General features: G+C 43.5%; 1 protein-coding gene across 6 annotated transcripts in view; it reads left to right on the top strand.

Moving 5' to 3' along the window:
* The window catches only part of FARP1 (FERM, ARH/RhoGEF and pleckstrin domain protein 1), a 218,205-nt gene that overhangs the window by 11,315 nt on the left and 179,890 nt on the right, over window positions 1-27,000 (top strand). The gene's annotated exons all lie outside the window — the stretch shown is intronic.

The raw sequence follows: 27,000 nt of genomic DNA, 5'->3' as shown, positions 1-27,000 counted from the left end.
TTTTTGTGTGGTGGTGAATGCATAAGGCATTGCCCTGCTATGTACTGCTGTACAAACTATCAAATCTTCTGTATTCTGTTCCTTCTAAAAGTTTGAAGTGGTCAGATGGAATGAACAGAACCCATACAGCTTCATAAAAATCATAGGGAGGAATACCTCTGCTTCATAAACTCTTTGAGTGTTCTGGCTAAACATGAGGTAGTTTAAATGGACTGACAGATTACTGCAGTTGCTGGGAAATCTACCTTTTATAAGGTTCTACAACCATTGCTCATGTCCTAGTGTCCCAATTATGTCTGTCAGCCCATCCAGATGCTGAGATGCATGGTGTGGAGGGAAGTTTACAGTATGATAAAGATACCTGTACAAAGGAACATCTTGTTCATGATGTATTTGTGCTTTTCTGTAGTACAAAGAAAAAGAAGGAAAGAATTCAGAAAAAAAACATTTGGCTAGGGAACCTTCATTGTTCTTTCTAGTCTTGCATATTGACATATTGACATTTCCTGTTGTTCGACAAGATGTCATATCAGATTTGTAAATTTTGCTGTTGCTTTCCAACTGACGTCTTTCCTTAGTATGTCTTGTGTTTCTAGCTTCTGTATTCATCTGGGAGTACTGTACATAAAATTCATATAAGGTTTCCCCGTCCCTGCCCAAGGCTGAAGGGATGGGCCATGGCAGGAGATGTGTGTCAAACTCATTTTCTATTTTGTTCTCCCAGGATCAAGGTAAATGTTACTTAAATATTGCATCCAGCTGCAGGTTTCAAAATAGACAAATACGATTATTGTCAGATTATAGGAGAGCCATTTTTCTTTCCAGACTGCCTAGTCAATTTTGTAAGAACAGCTGTCATGAGTAAAACCACTTGTTTATGTGAGTGAGTTTGGGCCAGATTTCATAGCATGACCAGGTTATGTACCAGCATGACCAGCATGTACCAGGTTATGAAGTCTGAAGCACGACCAACTCCAGAGTCAGGACCAGTCAGCCTATCGGCTCCCTTGTGGCAGTAATTAGCACTGTGCACAGGGAAGACACCCCCCACTTCCACATGCTTCCAACCAATTTTCAGGGTCCAGAGTGCTTGCTCAATCCTCACTTTTTCTCCCCCTTCACTCTCATCAGGCAAGAGTAGTTGATCAATCTCTTTCACTTTGCATTCTCTCTTGTAATCAACCTGTCAGTCAATATGACTAACAAGTGAGGGTGGGGGGAGTATATTTTCACTACCACACTGCATTTCTAACTGAAATGAAGATTACAAATGTTTATGAAAGCAGAATCATTGGGGAGCAGTTGTTACATACCTACTTTTTTCTTGTGTCTCCTTGGTCTGCCCCCTCCTGAAGCAAGAAGCACTGATCAACCAGCTAACTTTGAAAGCCTAATGTTGATGTGATTAGGAGACATGCTTACACAATGATCATATTATTAGTTCATTAAATTTGTAATAAAATGTAAAAAAATGTTCAGCTTCAATAAATCCCAAAGGTCAGTGCCTGAAACTATTGGCAATTGCCTTCATTCCAAACCCCATAAGGTTTGTTTTTCCTTGAGTGAAGAGAGACTTCTGAAATTGGCTCTTATTTGAAGCTTGAGGGGAAGGCTGCTTACATTTCATTGATTTCAGTTGGATTTTAGCAGCCTAACCGTGCGCAGGATTGCAGCCAAAAGACTTCATTCACTTAGAAGTAATTACAGTGAGATCATAAGTCTCGTTTTCTGGATCATCCAGGGTTTGTTTTTCTCCATAGATAATGCATATTCATAACATTCTTACTCTTGGAAACTGTATAGTTTGAGCATGCTGTTCTATGCTTCTTGCCATTTGTATGTATGTCATTGTATTCCTTAATAGATGTGAACTAAGGGGAGCATTCTTTCTCTCGCTCACTAACTGTGAGCAGTGGTGGCCTTTCCCACAAACAAGTTTATAAGGGCAACTGTATTTATGCAAGATGGGTGACTCAGGATACCATCTTCAGCAATTTCTGTAATTGCTATGGCACTTGATTCAATTTTGAGAACGATAATGGAATTGCCTCTGACCATTTCTTGTGGTTACCTGGTTACAGCATTTTTGGGTATGTGTGCACATGTGTGAGCAAAGATTGAATTGATGGGGAAAAAAGTATTTGTGAACCAACTCTCAGTGGGACTCTTGGAATATTTTCTGTCTGCTGTTTTCAGGGTTCATCATGTTTTGTACAGTACAGTTTTGTGTTCAGCATAGTGGAAAATTTTACCTACTGAAGTATTAGAATACAATCTGTTCAAAGTCGCATTCCACAGTGCTCTGCTGTGTGAAACAAGTACTTGGAAGGATGCTAATGGAATATTTCTTTTGGTAGTGTATCACTTGTTTGGCTAATTAGGATTTGTAGCCTACCTTTAAAAAACAACAACACAAAACCTGGATTGTCTCTTAAGCGTTCCCTCTCTATTTACGATGTACTGAGTTTTCTACCGAACTCCTCCTCCAAGACCGGATTAATAATTCTTTAGGTCATGTTTCACCGTTAACGCCTGTAATCCTAAATCAATGCATAAAGCCACTTCTGCTGCAGGGGAAGTCTGTGCCACTTTATGCAGAGAATGACAATTGGCAGTGTTGGCTGAAAAGCAAAAATGAAATATTCGCTTCTGAATAATTTGAAATTGTTTGTGATTACTTTTCAAAAATGTCAGCTAATCTAGAATAGGAATTATTTTGTATCTGAATGTCTTTTATTGTTTTGCAGTATTTCTGTTCTACTGTATCATTGTGCTGGAAACGCTCTGCTCTTGTTTAATGACTTCATTCTAACGTCTTCATCCTGCAGCAGTTAGTATTTTGGATAGTTTTACCCATAGATAGTTTCAGTATCAAGAGCTTCTGAAAGGCCATTGGTTTAAAATGGGGGTCTCCATAATTTTTGGCAGAAGAGTCGCACCGTATACAGCCTCCCTAGCCATCGGAATGCCTTCTAAGGTCTCCCAGAGGCCTTAAGGTCACTTCTAGTTTTTTGGAAAAACTGGAAGCAACATTTTAAGGCTTTAAAAGCTTGGAGAATCCTTCCCTGGCCCTCTGAAGGCCTTTTAAGGTCTTAAAAGATCACTTTTGAGGCCTCCATGGGCCTCAGAGCATCCTCCAGAGACGAGGGGAGCACAGCTCCCCTTACCTCCGAAGGATTACATGGCTCACTGTGGGCCACATGGAGAGACTTGCCACAGTCTGGATGGAGGCTCACCACAGGCCACATCTGGCCAATGGGCTAGGACAGGGGTCGGCAACCTTAAACACTCAAAGAGCCATTTGGACCCGTTTTCCGGAGGGAAAAAAACCTCAGGAGCCACAAAACCCTTTTGACTTCTGAAATGAAGATAACACTGCATATATAGTTTTTGTTTTTACCTTTATGCTCTTATAGGTCCCATTTTTATAATGTAGCCCCCTCTTGTAGCTTTTAGTTAGTTTTGTCATACATTCTTGTCCTGTGTTTTCAGACACCTGGTCCTCCAAGGTGTTTTGCCTGATTCTCTGCCTGGACAATTATGCCCACTTTAAGCAAATTAGCTCCCCTTCTTTCCCCCAACAAATTACCCTGGTTCTGCCCTGCACTCCTGCTGGACCCCACCTCCAGGATAGCTCGCCTGTTCAACCTGCAGAGGTCCTCTCTCCTGCTAGCAGCCTCCCGCCACTACAGCAGACCCTTGGTCCTCAGCAGGTCTTGGGCACAGCAGCCACACACCAAACTCCAGTGTCTCCAGCAGCCCATTAGTCACAAAGTCAGTCAGAATATCCAGGACAGAGTCCAAAGTCAATAAGCCAAGTCACAGTCCAAGGTCAGATTCCAAAGTAAGTCAGTCAGATCAGTCAAAGTATCCAAGTCAAAGTCAATAAGCCCAGTCAGTCTCCTCTCCAACTTGCACTCCTTCTCCAACCCACACCCCCCTTCTTGCCTCAGGTGCTCCTTATATCCCTGAGGGCCCTATTGCCTTCAAGTGGCTGCAGCTGTGCAGCAGACTCTGCTGGATGCCCAGGCCTTACCCTTAAAGGGGCCACTGCTGACACCACATCTACCTCCTCACCAGATCTTCCAGGATTCCAATACTTATGGCTGTTATGACATCTGCTTATCTTACATGGATACTAAAGAACTCCCCCCACCTTCCAGAGGCACCCTGCTGGAAGGAAGGACACAGACTCCAGAGGTGGGGAAGAGAAGAAGTCAGAGGTGGGGGGGCAGCCACAGGCCAGCTTCTGCCCTGCCTGCCTGTCCTCCCTCACTCAGGCTGCAACCCTCTCCACACTATCCTGGGAGTAAGCCCCATTGACTACAATGGGACTTCTGAGCAGACAAGTTGGTTGGAGCTCTCAGGTTGCAGTGCTCTCCACACTTTCCTGGGAGGAAGCCTCACTGACTACTTGTGAGTAGACCTGCATAGGAGGGGGCTGAGGCTGCAGCCCTCCACACCTTCCTGGGAGGAAGCCCCACTGACTACAGCTTACTTGTGAGTAGACCTGCACAGGAGGAGGCTGAGGCTACAGCCCTCCACACCTTCCTGGGAGGAAGCCCCACTGACTACAGCTTACTTGTGAGTAGACCTGCACAGGAGGAGGCTGAGGCTACAGACCACCACACCTTCCTGGGAGTAACCCAGGGACTACATAGGGGCTTGCTCTCGAACAGACCTGTGCGGGCTCCCACTCACCCATCCTTGTGCTTGGCCTTGAGCAGGCTCCAAGGCTGCCATCCCAGGCACCCGTTCCTGGGAGTAAGCTTCATCTGCTATAATGGGGCTTACAACTGAGTAGACATGCATAGGAGCAGGCTTCAAGGCTGCCATCCCAGGCACCCTTTCCTGGGAGTAAGCTTCATCTGATGTAATGGGGCTTACAACTGAGTAGACACACAGGATGTCTCCTCAGCTGTGGAGGAAAAACCTCTCCTTGCTCTCCTTTGCCTGAGTAGAGTGGGGACCTACTCAGGCAAAGGTGGGCTGCAAGGGCTTGCAATGGCTGAGGAGGAGGGCGTCCTGCTGGAGAGTTGGGGAGGGGAAAAACAGGGAGCTTAAGCCTGCAGAGCGGGCAAAATTGAAAAGGGAAACCAATGCGGGGCAGGTGGGGGTGAAGGGAGAGGAGGGCAGTGAGCTCAGGGGGCAGAGGGAAGCAGCCTGCCCTCCCAATACAGGTGCCTCCTGTCACCCCCCTTGCCACTTTCACCGGGAGGAGCTGCAGCAGACAGCTGAAAGAGCTGCGTGCGGCTCTAGAGCCGCAGGTTGCCAACCCAGGGCTAGGATATGGAGACCCCTGGTTTAAATGTGAATTATTTTCTTTCTTGGAATGTGGACTTAAGTGCTTCTGCAATGCTTTGTTTGATATGTTTTTTGTTTTTTTTTACTATTTTAGCAACTTGTAATAGTTCTTTAAAATTATGCTGCTTTCTTCATCCTCATTCATTCTATTGGTAGGAATCTGTACTTTAATTTACCTTTAAAAGATTTAAATGTCTGGATCATCATTTTGAAGACATTGTGGAGGAGAAAGTTTCTGCTGGTGCAGAATTTATCCAGCTTTTAAGTTGTGGGATACTGCTAACTTTTGTAGAAACAAGCTTTGCATTTTGAAGTGTTGGCAAACTGGTATGCCACTTTTATGTGGTAGTTTGTATTTCTCCCTAATGAGATCATTTGAGACCTTTCAGATGAACTTAGCTGCACAAAAAGAAGCCTAATGTGATGGCAAAGATGTTATCTTGGTTATACTCCTCTGAAGCCATTCTGCTTTTGTAAAGGACTGAACAGACTTATTACTGTTCTGTTGTGATCTTAGGCAATGTCCAAGCTTTTTTTTTTTTTTTAACAGAGTCCTTAGTGAACAGTATTTTAGTGAACTGAAATATTTGGCAGAGCTCACAACTGCAGCAACTAATGGTTGGCTTTGTATGCAACCACTTGTGACAAATATGTATGTTTCCCATGACAGTACTGTGCTATGTGAGAAATTAATAAGGATATTGTGGGTACTTTAAAAAATGTTTGAATATGACACCAGAGCATAAATTTTGGGTTTCCTCCACTTGTCAATCTCTGTCTGTGCTATGCCAAGGCTGGATTGGTGTTCTTGCTCCCTCTGCGGACTTTAAGAAGTTTGGGGATGAAGCTGTAAACTGAGTGGTAGAGCATATGCTTTGCATATAGTAGGTCTCTATTTCAATCTTTAACATCTCCAGATAGGACTGGAAAAGACCACAGAAGAGCCAGTCTGCAGAGATACTAGGGAGATTCATGAACCAGGGTCTAAATATGAAGTGACAGTGTATGACATGCTTAGGATGGGACTCAGAGAAGCATAAAGGTGTAATTTTGCCCAAGACAAAGTTTCTCCTTTTTACAATGGAAGGCAGGCTCTTTTCTCTTTATTGTCAATTTCTCTTTCCTCTTTCTCTTTCCCCCACACCTTTATTCTGTAGTTCTGCTTCCCCCCCCCCCTTTGCTCATACCATCTATTTGATTCAGGGGTATAGGCGTGATTATGTGTTGGTTTATCTATTTGTGAGATCCAGAGGGATTTCTTATAGTTTCTTTTTTTCCCTCTATGGGTTTTTTGCAGATATTCCCCCCTGAAACTAAAGTAAGAATTCTGTTGCTTAGCAATTGATACTGGTGTCACTTGCATTATATATATGTTCTGCTAATGTACTAGGGCTAAAGATTCTACTCAATTATGTTATACTTACTCTGTTAAATTTTGAAATACTCTTCTGGCTTGATGACAATTAGTTATTCTTTGGACAGAATAAATATATTTGTACACATTACACATTCTGTCTAATAAAAATGCTGTTTGAATTTGGACTTTGATACACAAACTCACTCAACTCATGCAAAGTTTGTCTAATGCTGCCTCCTGCTCTGTCACATTCCAAACAGTTGTATGTGAGATACAACCAGAGATAAAACAAGCATTTCAGTTTTGGACTTCGCTGGCTGCCAAAAAAAATCCAGTGTGCCTAGCAGAGGTTTGATATTGGTATATGAGTATGCATTTGGGATAAGTGGGGGGAGGAATGAGCATGACTATTTTGTATAGCATACAGTGCGGGATTTTGGAGTTGGGTACAGGCTCTGTTCTTCCATCTTGTTATCACTATGCTGTGGAGAAAATTATAAAAACAGGAGTTCAGTTTCAGAGCTTTCGGGCACAATCTGACAAAGTGATAGGTATGCATGGAGGAGAGCCATACAGGCCGTGGGTCCTTCATTTGCTGTCTCAACCACAGTAATAGAAGAGACAAGCTGGTGTTCAGTTTAAAAAGTGACTTGCCACTTCGGTGGAAATCGCAAACTACAAATGAAGCTCCTACCTAGTGTATTAATTCCTATCTGACAGCCCAGTCCTAATAGGGCATTACTCTGCCTGAACTAGTGTTCATGCGATGTAAGTTCCTTCATGGCTGCTGCAAAACGCAACATATATGCTCCGCTTTCACTTTTGAAGACCTGGGGAGCCCTGCAGATGCTCGCGTAGGGCTCCCCGCATCTGCAGGAGTCTCTGGTAAGTCCAGCCAATCCCCTGCAGCCCCCTCAGCAATGATTCTGGGGATTGTGTAGCTGCCTCATCTCTTCCTCCTTGCCACCCCTTTCCCTTAAGGGGGCAGAGGCCAGGGTCTTCAGGCTGGGATGTTGCAACGCCCCAGTTTGAAAAGCTCTGCTCCAGGCTATTCTATTACACAGAAGGGGGGAATGGCACAGAGTGCTGCATAAGCACCTTGTTAATGTTTTAAAAAACAGTGCGCAGCTCATATTCTTTCTTCCCTTTCAATCAGGCCAAGCTGCAACTCTTCTTCACAAGCAACTTTCCCTAAGTTTTACTCCCCCCCCCCACTTATCTGAGGGTCATGGAACATTCTGTGGTTTTTGACTGAATACCTACCCTCGCCATATTTGTGAGATTGCCTTATAGATGAATATCTATGGTATTTCATGGCCCACCCAAGGGAGCTCATGGAGAGGAATTTTGTTGTGTTCCTCCAGAAACCTGAAGCCTACCCTGATACCTTATCAGAGTTTGAGGCAACTAGAAGGAAGGAGTGTTGCTGAAAAGACAGGCATAATAATCCCACTTTTTCCTTTAGCAAAGAATTGTAATGAGATTATACTTTCCAATTGCCCCTGCTGTCACCTAGAAAGGGTGGGGGGGTGATACTGCTAGGGGGAGAAGAGTTAGTTTAAAAAAGGAGGGAGTTTGAAGGACAGAGAGAGAAAGAGAGAGGCAGAGAATTGCAGCTTAGAGGAAGGTCTTTGGAGGGCTGGTGAAGGTCCAGCAAGGAACTGGAGTGAAGGACCCTTGATTTAAGAAAAGGAACAAAGGTAGCCCTGATTCTTCATTACCATTCCCTTTTGGATCCTATTGTGCTATCCCACACCAAGTCATTGCAAGCTTCCCTGACCTACCTGCCCAATCCTAACCAACTTTGTATTACTGATGCAGTTGCAGTGCAGCCCTGAGGTAAGGGAACAACTTTGAGGAGTCCTTTGTGATTGCCCCCCTCACTGCAAGATACAGTGCACATCTGATTGGTCTGGCTGCTTCAGTGCTGGAAAGTTGGATAGGATTGGGTCCTAAAGGTGTTATTGTGGGTGCTGGAACTTGCTAGAGTTTGCACAGAGGCTGCTAAGCCTGACCTGCTATTCACACCTGTTCCCAATCCTAGCTGCGCAGGACTGTGCTAATTCACTCCCTCACATTAGAGCTTTTCAGGTTTTGTATTTGTTTCAGAAACAGAGAACACCTGTTTAAGTAATGGAACAAAAGAAATACGGATATATATTATGTGATGTCTCTTTCAAACCATTTTCAACTTTCTTCAAAGTTGTTGTCTAAATCCACTTTTAAATTGCTTGCCTGTGTTGTATGGTATTAATTAATTGTGATCTTCTTTCTGCTGCTTTTGTATTACACCGAACACTGACCTACAAATATGTGTTTTTGTAGGGATGGTACTAAATATTTAGGTTGAGATTTGCTCTGATACTAGAGAGCTGAGCAAAATACTGTAATTATCTTATGAAGTCTGCAGTACAACCATGATGTTTAGCTAAAGGATGCTAATGTATCTTTAGGGTGAACACTGTTAGAAAAATATATGCTAATTTACAGGAATCCAGGAGGAAAAAAGCTTGGATGCTATGAAAAAACGGATGCCTGAAAAAATTTGTTTTGTTTACACGTTGTGTGGGATAGAATATCCATTTAGATGGAGCCTTTAAATTAAGAGGAAAAGAATGTATCCTCATTTGTTGATTGAAAATGATATTTTTGAAGTCAGTGAAAAGCAGTAGGAGGAATCTGAGCATTTTTTTTTCTTTTTGCTTTGAGGGAAGTTCTTATATCGAAATGGTTCAAAAACAGATCTGTCATCTTAAAAATGCAGGGCACTTTTTTGTTTGTCTCCTTTCTTAAGCATATTGGTCTACTAGATTTTATTATTGATTTGTTCTGAGTTATTCTTTAAGCATTGACATTGGGCATATTTAGAGATGTATGATTTTAAAATAAAACTGTATTTGACAGATTGTAAACAAAATAGAAGCTTGTACAGAAGGACCAGTACATGTTATTTACAACTTTCCTATTTGAAATCTTCTGAAAAACATATAAGTTAAAACTGACACTCAACTAACTATGATGTGCATGCATTTCTTTGTTTAGTACCGTGCTTTGTTTCTAACATTACAGTGGGCTCTTGACATCCACATGGGTTCCATTCTTGGACCCCTATGGATGCCAAAATCTGTGGATAGTAAATTCTGCTTTAGAAAGGTTTAAAACACGTTCAAGGCCTGTGACCCGCTCCCTTGGCCCTGGCATGCTCCAGAATGAATTGTGGAAGTGTCCCAAACCTGGACAGCAAGGGAGGGAGTCATGGGCCTCCATGCAACCTGGAAACAGCTTCTGGGAATGCCAGAGACTGTCCCATGGTCAGTCCCCTCAGATCCATAGATAGTTAAATCTATGGTTACTGTGGATGCCACTTTACTGTTCTCCTAAGTTCCTCTAATTCTTGTGTGTGTGTGTGGGGGGGTACTCTATTTTCTCTGTCTTATAGAGCTGTGTATTACTTTTTGTAAATTAAGTAGGAATTCAATAGAGTAGCAGTTCCCAAATGATTTTACACTTTTTAAAATGTCATTCCAAACTTAAAATTTTACTAGCTTTACTTAAAAGAGACTTAAAGTTTCACTTTACCAGCTGCTCAAGCCTCTGTTTTTATCCTTTTTACTATGTTGGAAGAACTGCATTCTGGAGCATTTGTTGTGCTCCATGTTCAGTGAGTCAGGAACATTCTGGTGGCATGGCATTCACCTTTGCTAGGCCTTTATAATTGCCAAAGTATATTTGCTTAGTTGTGAGTAAAGTTCCCATAGGGTTCAATATATTTTCTTTATCAGCTTGTCAGTTTCACGACCCACCAAAACTTGGGTCGTGACCCACTAGTGCGTCCCGAATTGCACTTTAGGAACCACTGCAGTAGAGAATTGTCAAAAACAAACTTACTAGAGCAGAGGCATTGCTAGGGAGGTGCGGGGGTTGCAGGCTACACTGGGTGATACACACAGGGCGCATTCCTAACTTGCGCTGGAACAGGCAAGCCAGGAGGCTTGTGCTGTATCCAGTGCATGATTGTGGCCAGAAGCGGCTTAGTCAGAGGCAAGGGGAAACTTCCCTTACCCTTGGATAAGGGCTGCTGGTGCCTATGGGTCTCCTTGGACTTGTGCCACCTCCTGAGGTGGCGCAAGTTCGAGGAGAGCAGAGCGGCTCGAAGCCGCTCCGTTCTCCCCAGGAACGGGGGTTGGGATCTGGCATAACTGCTGGATCCCAGCCCCACCCACCCGATTCCAGGGCCGTCCATCACCCGCCCACCCCCTGCCCAGAAATGCCTCCTTCCCTCCTCCTCCCTGCCCCCCCATGCCTACCTTTCGTCTGCGTCAGCTCATCTGAGCCAACGCAAGGAGCTGGGGCGAAGCTGGCGCGGAGGCTTCTGTCAGCCTTCACAGGCCGGCGCTTCTTGGAGCACCGGCCTGGCTTCCTCCCAAGGAGGCGCAAACATGCTTTATGGCACGTTTGCAATCCTCCCAGGTCGACCCATTATTATTATAATATAGTATAGTATAAGGGACTATTATTTGGTATTTTCAAATAATACTATCATGTTATATATCATTCGATGTGTAATTTCATGCAGAATGCAGTGAAGTGCACCGTGTTGAAATATCTCTATTCTATCAAAAGTTATAGCCAAAAATCCTACGGGGGTGGGACAGCAGTACATCACCACGCCCACCAGCCAGAGCATTGCCCTGCCCACTGCATGGGAGGAGGTCCATCATGGGGGTGATGCACTGGCCTCCTGCACTGTGTGACACAAACCCTAGTGATGCCACTGTACTGGAGAACACACACCATGTACAAAATGTGGACCACCATAGGAAAGATTCCACTGGGAGTGCGAACTTGACTGCTTGACTTTGGGTCACCATACATAATCTAAGACCACACCATTGGAATTAATTTCTGCTGAGACAAGTGGGCTCTGCTTTTAAATATGTTTAGACTCTAAATGTGTGAAAAAACACAACACTTTATTTCCTTCTGCGATTGCTCCTGCTGTTTGATTTTTGTGAAAAACAACTCTCCTGCTATTGTTTTCTTTGTGGAAGAGGAAAGGTGAGATGGTATTTTAAATAAAAAATACAGTCATATAATCTGTACTGGATTGTTGCAGAAGTTTCAGCATTTCGTATACTTTGACAAGATCAGTTTGGAACTTGAATTGAGTCCTCATTATTGGCTAAGAGAGCTGAAATAATACCATTGCAGCATTAAATAGTTAGGCAAGGTTGTTCAGTTTGTCTCATTGTCCATTTAAGTCTGTCCCTATGAATTAAAAATGAAATGAATTTTTAAGGAACTGCTGAATGCAAAAAAAAAAAAAGGATCATGCGCAGCTTGTATAAGAGAATATTATAGAATCGTGCAACTTGGAGCCAAATAATACAACCACTTTTAGACTGTTATGGAATAAATGTATTAAGCTGTAATCCTTAAACCTAAATTGGCATTGGATCCAAAATGAGGTTTGGACTTTGAGAGATGTAAAGATTTTATGCGCTTTTCTAAACCAATGTGAGTGCTTAACAGCCAGTCTCTAGTGCAGTGATTTTCAACCTCTTTCATCTCATGGCATGTTGAGATTGTGCTAAAATGGTCAAAACACAGCATCAATTTTTTGACAATTGACACAGCATACCACACTGCCAGCAGGGGGCTCACACTCCCAATGGCCCTATTAGTACATGCCCCCCCCCCAAAAAAAAACACTTGCAGCACACCAGTTGCAAATCGCTACTCTAGTGGAAGATGTATTGCTTGTTTCTTTTGGTTTGTAAAGTTGAGATGAAGCTGTCTACCTCTTGAACTAACTTAGGCAGTAATCATATTGTTGCCTTGTGTTGCTGGAACTGCCATTCCAGCAGCACAGGACCCCTTATCGCAGCTTGAAAGCCAGGCCACACTGCTTTGTACTGCTGAGCCACTTTGGCAAACAACAAGAGGTGTGGTGTGCACAGCAGTGGCTCTAGGGGGCTCTGCAGGCAAGTGGAGCGGGGGAGGTTTGGTGGCATTCAGGAGTCAGGGAGTGGGTTGGCGGGGAAGGAACTTGGCAGCGAACATGAACACTAGAGACTGTCCCCATTTTTCGGCTCACCCTTTCTGTCCTTGGATTTATGCCAACTACATAGCTGGTATGGGTTGGAGGAGACCCATAGGCTATCAGGAGGCCTATACAGAGATAAGTAAAAAATATTTTTACTTGCCTCTCAGAGGCCTCTTGATTGTCCTTCTCCCACCATTGGATGCAGTGTTCCATCAGCATAGCTGCATTGGCATCAGTGGTGGAGGATAGGATTGGGTAGTTGGTCTGTTAAATCACTATTTTTTTAGCTTCTGTGGTCTAAAACAGGGGTCTCCAAACCCGGGCCAGATGTGGCCCATGGTGAGCCTCTATCTGGCCCGCTGCCAACCACTGATGCCCTGAGAGCCTCTGGCCCAGTTGACCAAACACAACAAGAGCTGTGCTTGTGGGGTGGGGGAATGGAGGTAAGTGTATGCTTTGGGCTGTATTGCTATTTGGAGAAATCCTGGACATTTGAGCCCATTTATTCATTCGACTAAGTTCCATTTCTAATGTATTTATTTTTTATATTTAATTATCTTTTTCGGCCGTTGACACTGTGCCAGACATTTGATGAGGCCCTTCAGCCGAAAAGTTGAGAGACCCCTAGTCTGAAATATCTGTGAATAAGTTCTGTGTTTGTTGAAAAATTAGATTTTCCAGGAATGTATTTGAAGGGGGTGGAATTATGTGCCACCACTTGATGAAACTGCAAGCTGTAGTGTGAAGAGCAAAATCATGTTTTGCTGCTGATGTAAGGACTGGACGTGAGACATGAGAAAACCATGAACGTTAGGGCGGTGTTTTATTTTGGACAGAATGATACCTTTAACAGCTTCATGACAAGCAGAGATTTTCTTCTGTCATCTTGTAATTGTGAAGCCTTTACATTGCAAAACTTCTAGTTGTCATGGGTGTTACGCTTTGAGCTGTTATGTGCCATTCCTGATAAATTCAGAGTGGGCTTGAATGGTATGCTGCCTGTTTGGATGAGCTGTATAATTATTTAAAAAGTTCCATTAGTACTTTCTGCTCTCCATTTCCGGAACTTGTTCACACCATTAGGGATAAAAATTGGTCTAGTGTTTGAGTTATATGATGTGTGACTGACTTGACCACCTAATATAGCAAATTAACCCCTTAAAAATTGTAGTCCACTTCAAGCTTGACTAAGCTACTCTAGCAGCATTAATTTGCATTCCCTACAGTCTGTCATGTCGGCAGAGGCCTAGTACATCCTGAATCAGCTACAAAAATGCAAACTTAAATAGGGATATATCTGTCATGCTAGTATTGTGCTATAGTCTGAATACTTGATTAAAATAATCATATAAGTGATTTCTTGCCACCTCAACCTATTGGCTGTTAACCTAGATCTTAAATACCAACATTTTCATTTGAAATCAAACCTAGACAGTTGGTGGCAATGCCAGCCAATACATTAGTTGGGTTTTGTATTTTTGTGTTTTTGACTTTTCTTAATGTTTTGTATATGAATTGGTTTTTAGGTACGATTTTATGGATCCACCAAGGACTGTGGCATATAAGAATTTTAAATGAGCCCAAAACAGTATGGTGTGTAGCACTTCAAAATCTAAGCAATTTTCTTCTGCCATAAGCTACTATCATCTGGCTGAATTTGTACTTATAGAGTGATGGAATTCTGAATTGACGCAGCTTGAAACACACGTGCTATCCTTAGCATTTTCTTTGCCTTTTTGCAAAGCGACATGGTAAAGGCGTAGAGATTTAAACTCATCTGTGCATCTGACTTCTGAGATCATTTTGTGCATCTGGTAAAGAAGGCTGTTGCCCATACCAATTTAATTATGTAATAAATTTGGTAGTCTGTAGTTGCAAAACACTACTAAAAAAGGTAAAGACTAACATGTCGTATGAATGTCAAGTCAGTCGTTCCAATGGATTTGAGTGAACCCATGTAGATAATCTCTGAAATATTCCAGATGGGATGAGAGTCTTTAAAATAGAGCTTTTCACATTGAGCAACAAAGGTGAATGTAATCTGCAGAGTGCAAATTTGGCAAACGAAGCACTTCTGTGGGTTTCCTGGGCCTTTCCTGTTGAAGGTGGAGGCAAGGATAGCAAACAATAGAGCTGTTGTGGGGGAAAAAATAGAAGGACTTCAGCTGTGGTTTTAAGTTGCTAGTCGGTCTGACAGCTCAGGTTTGAAGGTGGGCTTGAAGTACATCTGAAGAACAATTTGAGCTGTCTTTATATCTGATTACCTGTCTCTAGTCCCATTCCTATTGTCTATATGTTCCTGTTGCTAGCAGTGCTGATTGCTGGGGAAAAATAATTCATAAAGTTAAAAATGACGCATGCACAAACTGTGTCTGACCTCCTTTTTCACACTGCTGTCTACATTGTCCCTAGGAGCTGGGCATGCTTGTCTGGATACTTCCACAATTCTTTAATCGAAACTTGGAAAGAAAGCTGATTATTTGTTTAAACACATCCTGCTTGACTTTCACTTTAAAAGTTTATCTGAGTGAGTAAGCCCAAAGCTTTCCAGCTGGGGTAACAATTTTATTTATATAAAAGTGTTTGCACCAGAGATTACATGAGCTTGAAATTTTAATTGCGTTAAAGGACATTCATATAAACATTGTGTTGAAAAGTTCGCTTGATATTGCACACATTGTTCTTTTTCACAAATTGCTAGTGAAATTATCATAGCACATGGATTACATTGGTTACTCAGCTGATTGAAAGTGGGTATGTCCAACAGAGTTGGATACTGCTTTGCATTTCTGAAGCAGGATGAATAACAAAGTGTTCTGTGGCACCTTAAAGACCTACCAGTTTCTTTCAGCATAACCTTTCCCTGTTTACAATCCACTTCATGAGAAGTGGACTACATTCTATGGGGAATTTATGTTGACATAAATTAGTCCTGAAGGTGCCACAGAACTCTTTGTTGTGTTTGCAGGTACAGGTTAACTTGATTACCCTCTTGAAGCTGGACTAGATTGATGGCTAATTCTCAATAATATCAATAATGAATTTGAAACCTGTCTTTGTCTGCAGTCTCTCTTCTAAAAATCCAGGTCTTGTGCTGTAATGATTGAAAATATTTAGGTTTATTTCCATTGTGGTAAATGGAATGACTTGATAATGGGTATTTCACTCTCGAATTCAATTGTTAATCACATGAATATAAGGAGCTGCCATATGCTGATACAGACCATCTCCATTTAGCTCAGTCTTGTCTATTGGGATTGTAGAGGGGTCTTTACCAGCACTACCTGGATATATCGGAAATGGAATCCGGGACCTTTCTGTATGTGTTCTACCAGTCCATCAGAATTTCCACATTTTAAACCTTGCCAACTAATCTTTAAATATTCCACTTTTGTGACAAAAATGTGACAGATAACAAAGGGAAACACAAAAACAAATAATTTAGCAGTGTGCACTTTAAAAACAATTTTCAGATTGAAATAAAGTACCAGTATAGGCAGACTTCTCATAAGAAAGAGAAATCATTTCACCATAGAGTGATCAGTGAATGTGTTGATTAAAAACTTGGTATCAGGAGAGTCATGAAACAAAGAATGAAAAATGCATGTGCTCTTGAATAGATTAATCCTAGTTGCCATAACTGTGAAACGTTAAAATAGTGTTTTGATGTTTCTGTACTTTGTATTTGCCAGCTGGTAGTTATTTGCATAAGTAGTGCATTTTTGTTTAGTTGGATAACAGACAGTAACAAAGTGGGCCAGTGTGTTTGAAGACTTCCACACTTCTAGAAAAGGAACTGTGAAAGTTATGTCTTCGAAACTCTCATGAAGAGTACATTTCTTTGATAAGACAAATCTGTCAAGTCTTTCATGTATGCTTCTACATAATGAGTGGTGACATCCACTCCGTTGATAAATTTTGGTTCTTTTTCATTTTTCAAACTGTCTTCTGCATAGATAGCTTTTTCTTTAAGGACATAAGAACAGCCCCACTGGATCAGGCCATAGGCCCATCTAGTCCAGCTTCCTGTATCTCACAGCGGCCCCACCAAATGCCCCAGGGAGCACACCAGATAACAAGAGACCTCATTCTGGTGCCCTCCCTTGCATCTGGCCTTCTGACATAACCCATTTCTAAAATCAGGAGGTTGTACATGCGCATCATGGCTTGTAACCCGGAATGGATTTTTTCCTCCAGAAACTTGTCCAATCTCCTTTTAAAGGCGTCCAGGCCAGATGCCATCACCACATTCTGCGGCAAGGAGTTCCACAGGAGTTTACACACTGAGTAAAGAAATATTTTCTTTTGCCTGTTCTAACTCTCCCAACACTCAATTTTAGCGGATGTCCCCTGGTTCTGGTGTTGTGAGAGTGTAAAGAGCATCTCTCTATCCACTCTGTCCACCCCCTGCATAATTTTGTATGTCTCAATCATGTCCCCCTTGAGGCACCTCTTTTCTAGGCTGAAGAGGCCCAAACGCCATAGCCTTTCCTCATAAGGAAGGTGCCCCAGCCCGGTAATCATCTTAGTCACTCTCTTTTGCACCTTTTTCATTTCCACTATGTCTTTTTTGAGATGCGGCGACCAGAACTGGACACAATACTCCAGGTGTGGCCTTACTATAGATTTGTACAACAGCATTATAATATTAGCCGTTTTGTTCTCAGTACCTTTTCTAATGATCCCAAGCATAGAATTGGCCTTCTTTACTGCCGCCGTACATTGAGTCGACACTTACATCGACCTGTCCACCACCACCCCAAGATCTCTCTCCTGATCTGTCACAGACAGCTCAGAACCCATCAGCCTATATGTGAAGTTTTGATTTTTTGCCCCAATGTGCATGACTTTATGCTTACTGACATTGAAGCACATCTTTCACTTAGCATTGCTTGAATGTTTGTCACATACACAGATAGCTGATTCCAACCATATGCATGGTCTTTCAGTTACATCACAGACTCTTATCATGGTGTCTCCTTTAGCCCCTAGAATTGCATGGATCCTTTGTATAACACTCTGAACTGGCAAAATTAACATCATTATGAAATGCCCATCATTGTAACAGGGAAGCTAGATGTTTCACAGGAAACATTTCCCTTTTCTCCTTCATAAGATCACTACATCAGGTTGCCCAGTCCCTGAGTGTCTTTTCTGCCTTCATCTCCCACAGGAAGGGGGACTCCACCTCTAGGGGGCTGATGAAAACTACAGCATAACAGGCTGGACATGCTGTGCGCTTCACAGCTTCTTTAATTGGGTCCAACAGAAAAGGAAGAGTTAGACCTTCCTCCCCATGGTAACATTGCCTCTTCCACTGTGTCCTCTTTCTTTGCTTGGGTTGCCAAGCATCTTATGTGGAGACCTGCCTTCAAGAATGCAACTTAGGGTATGGTCTCCTAGGATTTTCAATGGGAAAATAGGCTGAGCTGTAAGCTCTATCCATTCCCCACTAGGGGTGGCCTGGGAACACACTGAGTGACTACTTAGGCCCCTTCCCAGAGTGTAGACTGGCTAGACTAGGGATATCCTCATGGTGAGCCTTAGCCCAGGCAGTTGTGGTGCCTCCAGATGGGCCTCTCTCCTACATGGTCTTGTCCCTCCTCTCATCTTCCCTTTTGCCTCTTCCCAGGTTCTTCCTAATCCTCTTAGCCCTCTCTTTCAGGGCTCCTTCCTCCCTGATGGTTCCTCTTGTTCTTCTCACCTCTTCTTTGACTTCTGCTAATGTCCATCTCTTCTCCTCTGTTTCCCTGACTGTTTGCTTCTTCCTTGTCTCTGCCCCTTATTGCACATGGGGGAGCCATTTAATGGGCCTGGTTCAGTCCCAGCTTTCAGTAGTCAACTGTTGTTTGTCTGGCTGCTTATTAAGGGGCTGGGAGTGCGTTGCAGTTGGCGATGTTGTTGACTGTTGCTCTGCTGCCCAGCTGATTGGTGGGGTTACTGCACCTCCCTGTTGATGTCCCTTGCTTTGGCTTACACTGAGGCTTAGGAAAGAGGCAGGATTTGCTTCCACCCCAATAGTGCTCCCAGGAACCCTGTGACAAAAATTTCTAGGCTGGGTTGGCAAGACAGGGAGAGATGCCCCTCCCCCTCCAAATCTTAACATTTCCTGCAACTCAGACTCTAGTAACAGCTTCCTCCTAATTGTGATGTACAGTGAACAGTGTCCATGTTGCCATTTTTAGGAAATTTTCCAATGCTAACTGCTAAGCATATGGTCAGTAGGAAGAGCAGACTGCTCTGCATCTGTGCACAGGTATCTATAGCAGAAGTCATTCGGGACAGAGGACAGAGGATTCACTTCTCACTCTCTTCTCTTCCTGCTTTTAAACTAATATTTAAATGAGTAAATAACCGACAGTGCCTTCTCTCTGTGTGTATTATGAGTCATTATTATGAAGGGCCTCAGAATAGGTGTACTGACATGGATCCCTGTTGTGGCTACAGTATCTTCTTCATATTTCTCCTGAATTGCAGTGGACCCGCCATATAGCGAGACTCCATATGGATACCAAAATAGTGGATGCTCAAGTCTGCAGATAAAATGACGTTAAATTGTGTAATGTAAAATTACATAACTTGTGAACAACAACAACAACAACAACAGTATTTATATACCGCTTTTCAACAAAAAGTTCACAAAGCGGTTTACAGAGAAAATCAAGACACAAGTCCTGAAAAATGATCTGTGAAATAAACAGGCAGGAGGCTACGACAGGATATATGGAATTTTTTCTTGAATGCGTTTTCGATCTGCAGTTGGTTAAATCTGTGGAAATGGGAGCAGTGGGTACTGTGGGCCCACTGTACTGTCAAAATCTTTCCAGGTAGTGAAGCTAGTACTGTTGCTTGCTAGTAGATAGCAGTTAGCAGCATTCCTTATCCTTGTGTTTCATTTTTGGGTTTTGTGTCTCTTAATTCTTATCCTGCTAACCCTGAGGCCAAAGTGCTGGAATGCATTTCATGTGAATGTTTCTGGGAGCTTCAGTTGAGGCAAAACATGGTGACCTGCCTCTAGGCAAGGTAAGTCACTGAGAGTATTTCACAGCACTACTCTGGTTCTCTAGCGAATTGTATCTCCCAGGCTCTTTTTCACTTAAAAGCCTCCTGCCTTTTTGTCTCCTCCTGATCTCTAAGAATGTTTTAGATGTGGAGGAGAGTCAGAAATGGATGAATGAGTGACTCATACACTTTGCTTTTTGCACCTCTGAGGTAAAGTTTAAGAGAAGAGCTTATGTGCATTTCTTCTGCAGTGAGATTGTATTGGCAACCTTCAGTCTCGAAAGACTATGGTATCGCGCTCTGAAAGGTGGTTCTGGAACAGCGTCTAGTGTGACTGAAAAGGCCAATCCGAGAGTGACAATCCCTTCCACACCAGGAGCAAGTGCAGTCTGTCCCTGGTCTGTCTCCCTGGCTATGGGCCTTCCTTCTTTGCCTCTTAGCTTCAGACTGCTGGCAAAGTGTCTCTTCAAACTGGGAAAGGCCATGCTGCACAGCCTGCCTCCAAGCGGACCGCTCAGAGGCCAGGGTTTCCCACTTGTTGAGGTCCATCCCTAAGGCCTTCAGATCCCTCTTGCAGATGTCCTTGTATCGCAGCTGTGGTCTACCTGTAGGGCGCTTTCCTTGCACGAGTTATCCATAGAGGAGATCCTTTGGGATCCGGCCATCATCCATTCTCAAAACATGACCAAGCCAACGCAGGCGTCTCTGTTTCAGCAGTGCATACATGCTAGGGATTCCAGCACGTTCCAGGACTGTGTTGTTAGGAACTTTGTCCTGCCAGGTGATGCCGAGAATGCGCCGGAGGCAGCGCATGTGAAAAGCGTTCAGTTTCCTCTCCTGTTGTGAGCGAAGAGTCCATGACTCGTTGCAGTACAGAAGTGTACTCAGGACGCAAGCTCTGTAGACCTGGATCTTGGTATGTTCTGTCAGCTTCTTGTTGGACCAGACTCTCTTTGTGAGTCTGGAAAACGTGGTAGCTGCTTTACCGATGCGTTTGTTCATCACGCTGTACAAGAACAAAGGTGTACAGCCACTCTTTATAGCCTTCATAGCGACAGCCACTATATATATATAGATGGATAGATAGATAGATAGATAGCGACAGCCACTCTTTATAGCCTTCATAGATCTCTTTATCTATTATCATAGATCTCTTGATCTATGTCGCAAAGAGCGACAGCCACTCTTTATAGCCTTCATAGATCTCTTTATCTATTATCATAGATCTCTTGATCTATGTCGCAAAGATCTATGTCGCAAAGAGCGACAGCCACTCTTTATAGCCTTCATAGATCTCTTTATCTATTATCATAGATCTCTTCATAGATCTCTTTATCTAGTGACAGCCTCTCTTTATAGCCTTCATAGATCTCACGAAGGCTTTCGACCTGGTCAGCAGGGACAGCCTCTTCAAGATTCTTCCCAAGATCGGATGTCCACCCAGGCTCCTCAGCATCATCAGATCCTTCCACAAGGACATGAAGGGCACTGTTGTCTTTGATGGCTTCACATCAGACCCCTTTGACATCCGAAGCGGCGTGAAGCAGGGCTGTGTTCTTGCACCAACCTTGTTTGGGATTTTCTTCGCTGTCCTGCTGAAGCAGGCCTTTGGAACTGCAACAGAAGGTATCTATCTCCGGACCAGATCAGATGGAAAGCTCTTCAACCTCTCCAGATTGAGAGCAAAGTCCAAAGTCCAGCTGAAATGTCTGCGTGACTTCCTCTTTGCCGACGATGCAGCTGTCACTACCCACTCTGCCAAAGATCTCCAGCAGCTCATGGATTGTTTTAGCAAGGCCTGCCAAGATTTTGGACTGACAATCAGCCTGAAGAAAACACAGGTCATGGTTCAGGATGTGGACTCACCTCCCTGCATTACAATCTCTGAGCATGAACTGGAGGTTGTCCATGACTTTGTGTACCTTGGCTCAACGATCTCCGACACTCTTTCTCTCGATACTGCAGTGAGATAATATGAGCTATATCTATGGTATGACACATGGGTACCAGATGTGGGTCCTTCTTTTTTATTCTCAATTTTTTTTAAACAGTAAGCATTTTAACAACCAATAAAACCGGAGTATCTGACTCCCTCCTCATATTGCCTTCTCAATTTATCCTGGCAACAACCCTGTAAGGAGGCATTGAGTGAGCACTGTCCCTAGATGTCACCCAGTTATATTTATGCCAAACTATGGATTTGAATCTGAGCCTTTCAAGTCTGTGTTCAGCACTATACGCGCTCTGCATTTTTTCCCATGAATGTTGCACCTGAATTGCAGATGGTGGATTCTGAAGTATTTCACGCATCTGCTGTTGTTTCTTTTTCAAAATCTCTGAAGCTGTTCTTAGGTGAACAGCACTTGGTGGTCTCATCGACATTCTAAGTTCAGGCAGCAAGGGCATGTAGCATTTCCCTGTTGGAGCCCCACAACATGGAAACCTTTGTCTCGCTAGAAGCACTGCAAGATCTTTCTGAGCACAACCCTTTAGTGTGTGGGACATGTAGTGTTCTTTATCAGCTGCAGTCTAATTTCTAGTGGTGATTTTATACCCTCTTTTCAAAAGTTAGTTTTTGCTCAGAGTCTTTGGGATGATAAAAGCTAAAGCAAGTGTGCCTTTAAAAATCTAATTCATTTCTCACTCTCTTCTCTTCCTGCTTTTAAACTAATATTTAAATGAACTCATAAAATTTTTTTGAAATACTCAGTATGTACCTCTTATAAAAGTTCCCACATTTACTGCTTAATTGTAGCAAGTCAAATCCCTTCATATTCTGTCAATACCTTCTGGCTTCTTTAAAAATTCTTGAGTAGCTTAGTCATTACCTTTGCTTCTTAATTTAATTCCATTTGCTCATTAGTACAACTTATTTTTGTTTTTTCTCTTTTATTTCTGAAGAGATCTTAAACCTTGGAGAATAATTAATTCTGAGTGTAGGTATTTTGTGTGTGTGTGTGTTCTTTGCAGTTCTTTCTCTCCTACATATCTTCCTGGCCTGAATGTCGCAATCCTTGTCCCTGTTTTTCTTGAGCTTTTGACTTTTTACTTTTCACTGAGCAGGAATACATCAACCCCTGAAGAATCCTCTCTTTGTTTTGCTGGGCAAGTTGAATGCCCTTGGAGGCAGCAGTTCTTGCAGAATCTTTGTAGTGTAAACTGATGGAGGCTTGTTAACACACACACACCAGCCCCCCCCCCCCACCTTGAGGTTGAATCCCAAGTAAACGTTTGAGGTGTGTAAGATTACACAGGCCAACACACTTTTTGCTGGATATATTTGGCATCCGTTTTGCCTATCATGTCTAGTTTTGGAGACACAGCATAGCCTCTTTAGTGAATGGTTCAAGCAGCTTCCTCATGAGGAAGCCTACACCATGGCTTCCTCATGAGGAAGCTGCTTGAACCATTCACTAATGAGGCTATGCCGTGTCTCCAAAACTAGACATGATAGGGCAAAACGGATGCCATTTTTTGAATCGGCACCCCAAATTCATAACAGACTGCCATAAAACTTGGGAAAAACTTTTCTGACCCTCAATTTTGTAGGCCTGTGTTATAGGTCTTTTGAGATGCCTAAGCTTCTTCCCGACCCCTTGAGGTTTCAGGCAGAGCTCTCTGGCTGGTGCCTGTCGGCCAGGGGTATGGATTCCCGAGGGCTGCAGTGCTGTTGTCTGGGGTCAGCTTAGCTGTCCTCAGGAGGGCCCCTGGTACCTCCGGGCTTGCCCCTCGATCAGCTGGCCTCCACTGGAGGTAGTCTGTACTGGGTCCTTTGTTCTGCAACCTCACCTCTCCTGCTGTCACCCCCTGGGCCCGGGCGGGCCTAGGATCTGGGAGTTCCCAGCCCCTGACCCCTCTCTCCAGGGCTGAGGTAAGCAAAGTTCCCTTCGGGCCCTGGATCATCTGCATAAGGCCGGGGTGGCTACCCCCTCTGGCCTTCCCTTCGACCCTGCTCCCACCTGGAGAGGAGTGACCTCTCTCTAGGCTGTCCAGCCTCCTTATGAAGCCAGCCTTGGGCTGGGCCAGCCCCACCCCTTCTGCCCACGTGACTGCTGGCTGCTCCCAGGAGGCACTAGGTCCTACTCCCAGGGAGGTGTCTTACCTGGGACCCCAGTCCTGACAGTGTTTAGGTTTTACTCCTGAGGAGGCTCCTACCCCTGAGGAGACCCCTGCTCCTGAGGAATTCCAGGCCACCCAGGCTGGGTAGGTGACACAGGTGTATGTTCTAGGACTACACAAAGGGTGAGTAGAGTGGCAAGGGTCTACAAATTTTGAGTGGTCTTGATAACCGGCCAAACCTTCTGCTCATCATGTGTGCTCATGGGGAAGAGGTCTTGATTATGATGCTACACTGAACACAATTGTGGGTCAAGCTGCCGCCGCTTCATTGATTAGAATGGGGGGGGGCTTGTACTGTGCATTAGAAAGCCTAGAGGAGAGCAAGGGTATCTGAGATGTTGCATCAAAGTGGTAAAATGTCTTTGTGGGGTTAAGCTTCTTTGTGGGATCAATGGTTCTTCCCTACCGTTCTCCTGAGCTTGGATTGCTATGGTAGAAGTTCTCAGAATTAAAACAGTTTGTCAGTGGTGAGTTAACAAGCACGCTTATGTACTCTTCGAATGTAGACAGTTGATGGTGTGTGGTGTTCTATTACGGTGTTTTTCAAACCTGTGTTTGTGGGATTCTTTCCATGTTGTTTGTTCTACTATAGAAATATGCACATTTATAGAGAATTCTGGGAAGAGTTCTAGGGTGTGCACACACAATTTATGAGGATGCTGGCATGGGCTGTGGTAAAACCTTGCTTTCATAACATGTGAAGTGATGCTGTGTCTTGCAACCACCCCATACTTTTAAATGACCATACATTGCCTGGAGGATCTGTATTGATGAACTACTAGTATCAGAGAAGTTTGTTCATGGTCACCTTCCTAGTGAAGAACTATTGCACATTTTCTGGGGAACCCTAGGGCTTTTCAGGGCATCGTTTTAAGACTCTAGACTACAGCATTCTTCCCATGTTGTCCTTTTTAAATACGTGGTATGTATGTATCTCTGGATTCACATATCTGTACAGGTGGTGTTTGTATCCTAGTTGTGGGATCTATATTTTGGTGTTACATTTTTTTCCTGTTCTATACCAATTTAATATATGCTCTTTCTGCCGTTTCCTATTTGTGATCTCCAGTGTTCTGATTATGTGTTGAAATGCACTGAATGACAGGGTCTATTATTTCTGTATGTTTGTTCATCCAGAAAGTTACATTCCTGTTCTTCCTGTTCTGTTACATGCTTGTTAATGACCATTGATCACCACATAAAGGCACAAGGCATGGGAAAAGCAATTACCCAACTAGAGAAATAGACAACAGCAACTGGTTTGGTCTGAAACTCAGTTTGGCTATCAGAAGAATGAAGGGGAAAAGCAAAATAAAATTTTTGAGATGATGCATGTAGTTTGACATATCCAACTAATGGCCCTTGAATTATGTATCAAACCATAAACAAAAAGGTTAATGAAAAGCCATATTGGGCTGCATCTTCTCAACAATTGCTTTTTCTGTGGAGGACAAAAGAAATATGAGACTGCAGAGCAATTGAAAGTTTACATAACAATTAAAGTTATTTGAATTCATTTACTGGTGATGAGTTTTCTTAAGTATAAAATCATTTTGTGGAGTTTAAATAAGGAGGGAAAATTAGTTCCCATTCTCTCACCATGATATGTTATCCTTTCCTACTTTGGTGCAGTCTGTGGTGGGACCAGGACCATGATTCCATGAAAAAGTCAAACTGTTGCTTCATTAATTAATTGTCATGACTATTTCAGAACTAACAGCCCAATCATGAGCTACCTGGCACAAAAGATTGCAGCGGCGCCAAAAATGGCCTCCGTGGCATCCTAAGAGCACTGGGCAGCTGCTGGTGGCTCGTTGCGGGAAAGGTACACTTGTCCCCTTCCCCCTGGGTAAGGGAAGTAGCCCCACAATGGGGCTACTTGACTCTAGCTGGCACAGAGATGCTTTGTGTCAGCATCTTTGTGTCAGCATCTTTGGTTGCAAGGCCCAACACTGGGCTTTGGATCTGGCGGAGCAGAGCTCTGCTGGTCCCATCCCCCTCCTGCCCCTCCCCATCTCCTGTCACGCCTTCTCCCTGCCCTGGAACACCTCCCCCCATGTCCCTGCTTTTCTCTCCACCATCTGGCATTTCGCATGGAGTGCTGGGCAGCGTTCTGCTGGCTTCCAATTGGTGCTGGCCCAGTGCAGGCTCACTCTGGGCCATCACCAGCACTGGCCCAGCACTAACAGTCGCAGACTTGCCTTACCACATGTTTGCGACAGCGCGCGCCAGTGGTGAGCTAGCCTGCATGCTACTGGATTGGGCCCTAATTCCGTTATAATAATTGTCTAGCAGTCCAGTTTCTACTGGATCCAGAAACTACCAAAATTAATTGATGCTTCGGGGTGTCCAAACTTTTTCACAGGAGGGCCACATCATCTCTCTGTGTTGGGGGCCAGGGGAAAAAAGAATTAATTTACATTTAAAATTTGAATAAATTTACATAAATGAATATGTTAGAGATTGAATTTATATGACTGAATGGAGGTCTCATGATTGCTGAAGGCCTATAAAAGACCTTGTACAAAGCAAGGCTGGCCTTTCCTTTGCTGCCACTGCTGCCTCACAGACATGAAGCAGCAAGCAGTGGAGGGTGCCCTCAGCCCGCAACTCGTGCAAGTGGTTGACCCTCACACTGAGAGTAGTTGTGTCGGGCCAGTGTGGGCTCCAGCAAGTCTCTGAAGGGCCAGAGGCTGACAGTGGGGGCTCCACGTGGGCCAGATTAGGGATCCCCGAGGGCCGCAAATGGCCCTCAGGCTGGGGTTTGGGCACCCCTGCTTTATACTAATAGGCATTTTCTTGGTACTTTGCTGTCTTGTGCATGTTACTTCTGGAAATCTGAGTGAACTGGCCAAATCAAGTCAAATTTTAACTCTCATTGCAATAGAAAATTTTTCCTCTTTACTGTTTGGCTCTAATTTTATTATGTGTATTTGGCAAACACATTTGCGCTCAATTTTCTTGGTATTTTAAGGGTCCAAGTGACTTTTTTTCTTTCACCCTTTTGCTTTTGGGGTGCAAGGAGTTTTGGTAATACATTTTAAAATGAGAGTAGCACTTATGTAGTACCATTTATCTGATTGACAGTTGATTTAAATGTAATACCTGGCTAATGCTGTTCAGAAAATCAGATAGAAATACCAGATGGCTCATGACCAGATATATATAAATG

The sequence above is a fragment of the Tiliqua scincoides genome, chromosome 3 (genome assembly GCF_035046505.1).
Source record: "Tiliqua scincoides isolate rTilSci1 chromosome 3, rTilSci1.hap2, whole genome shotgun sequence".
NCBI lineage: Eukaryota > Metazoa > Chordata > Lepidosauria > Squamata > Scincidae > Tiliqua > Tiliqua scincoides.
The sequence above is the reverse complement of the archived record's forward strand: the minus strand, read 5'-3'. Positions and strand labels throughout refer to the sequence as shown.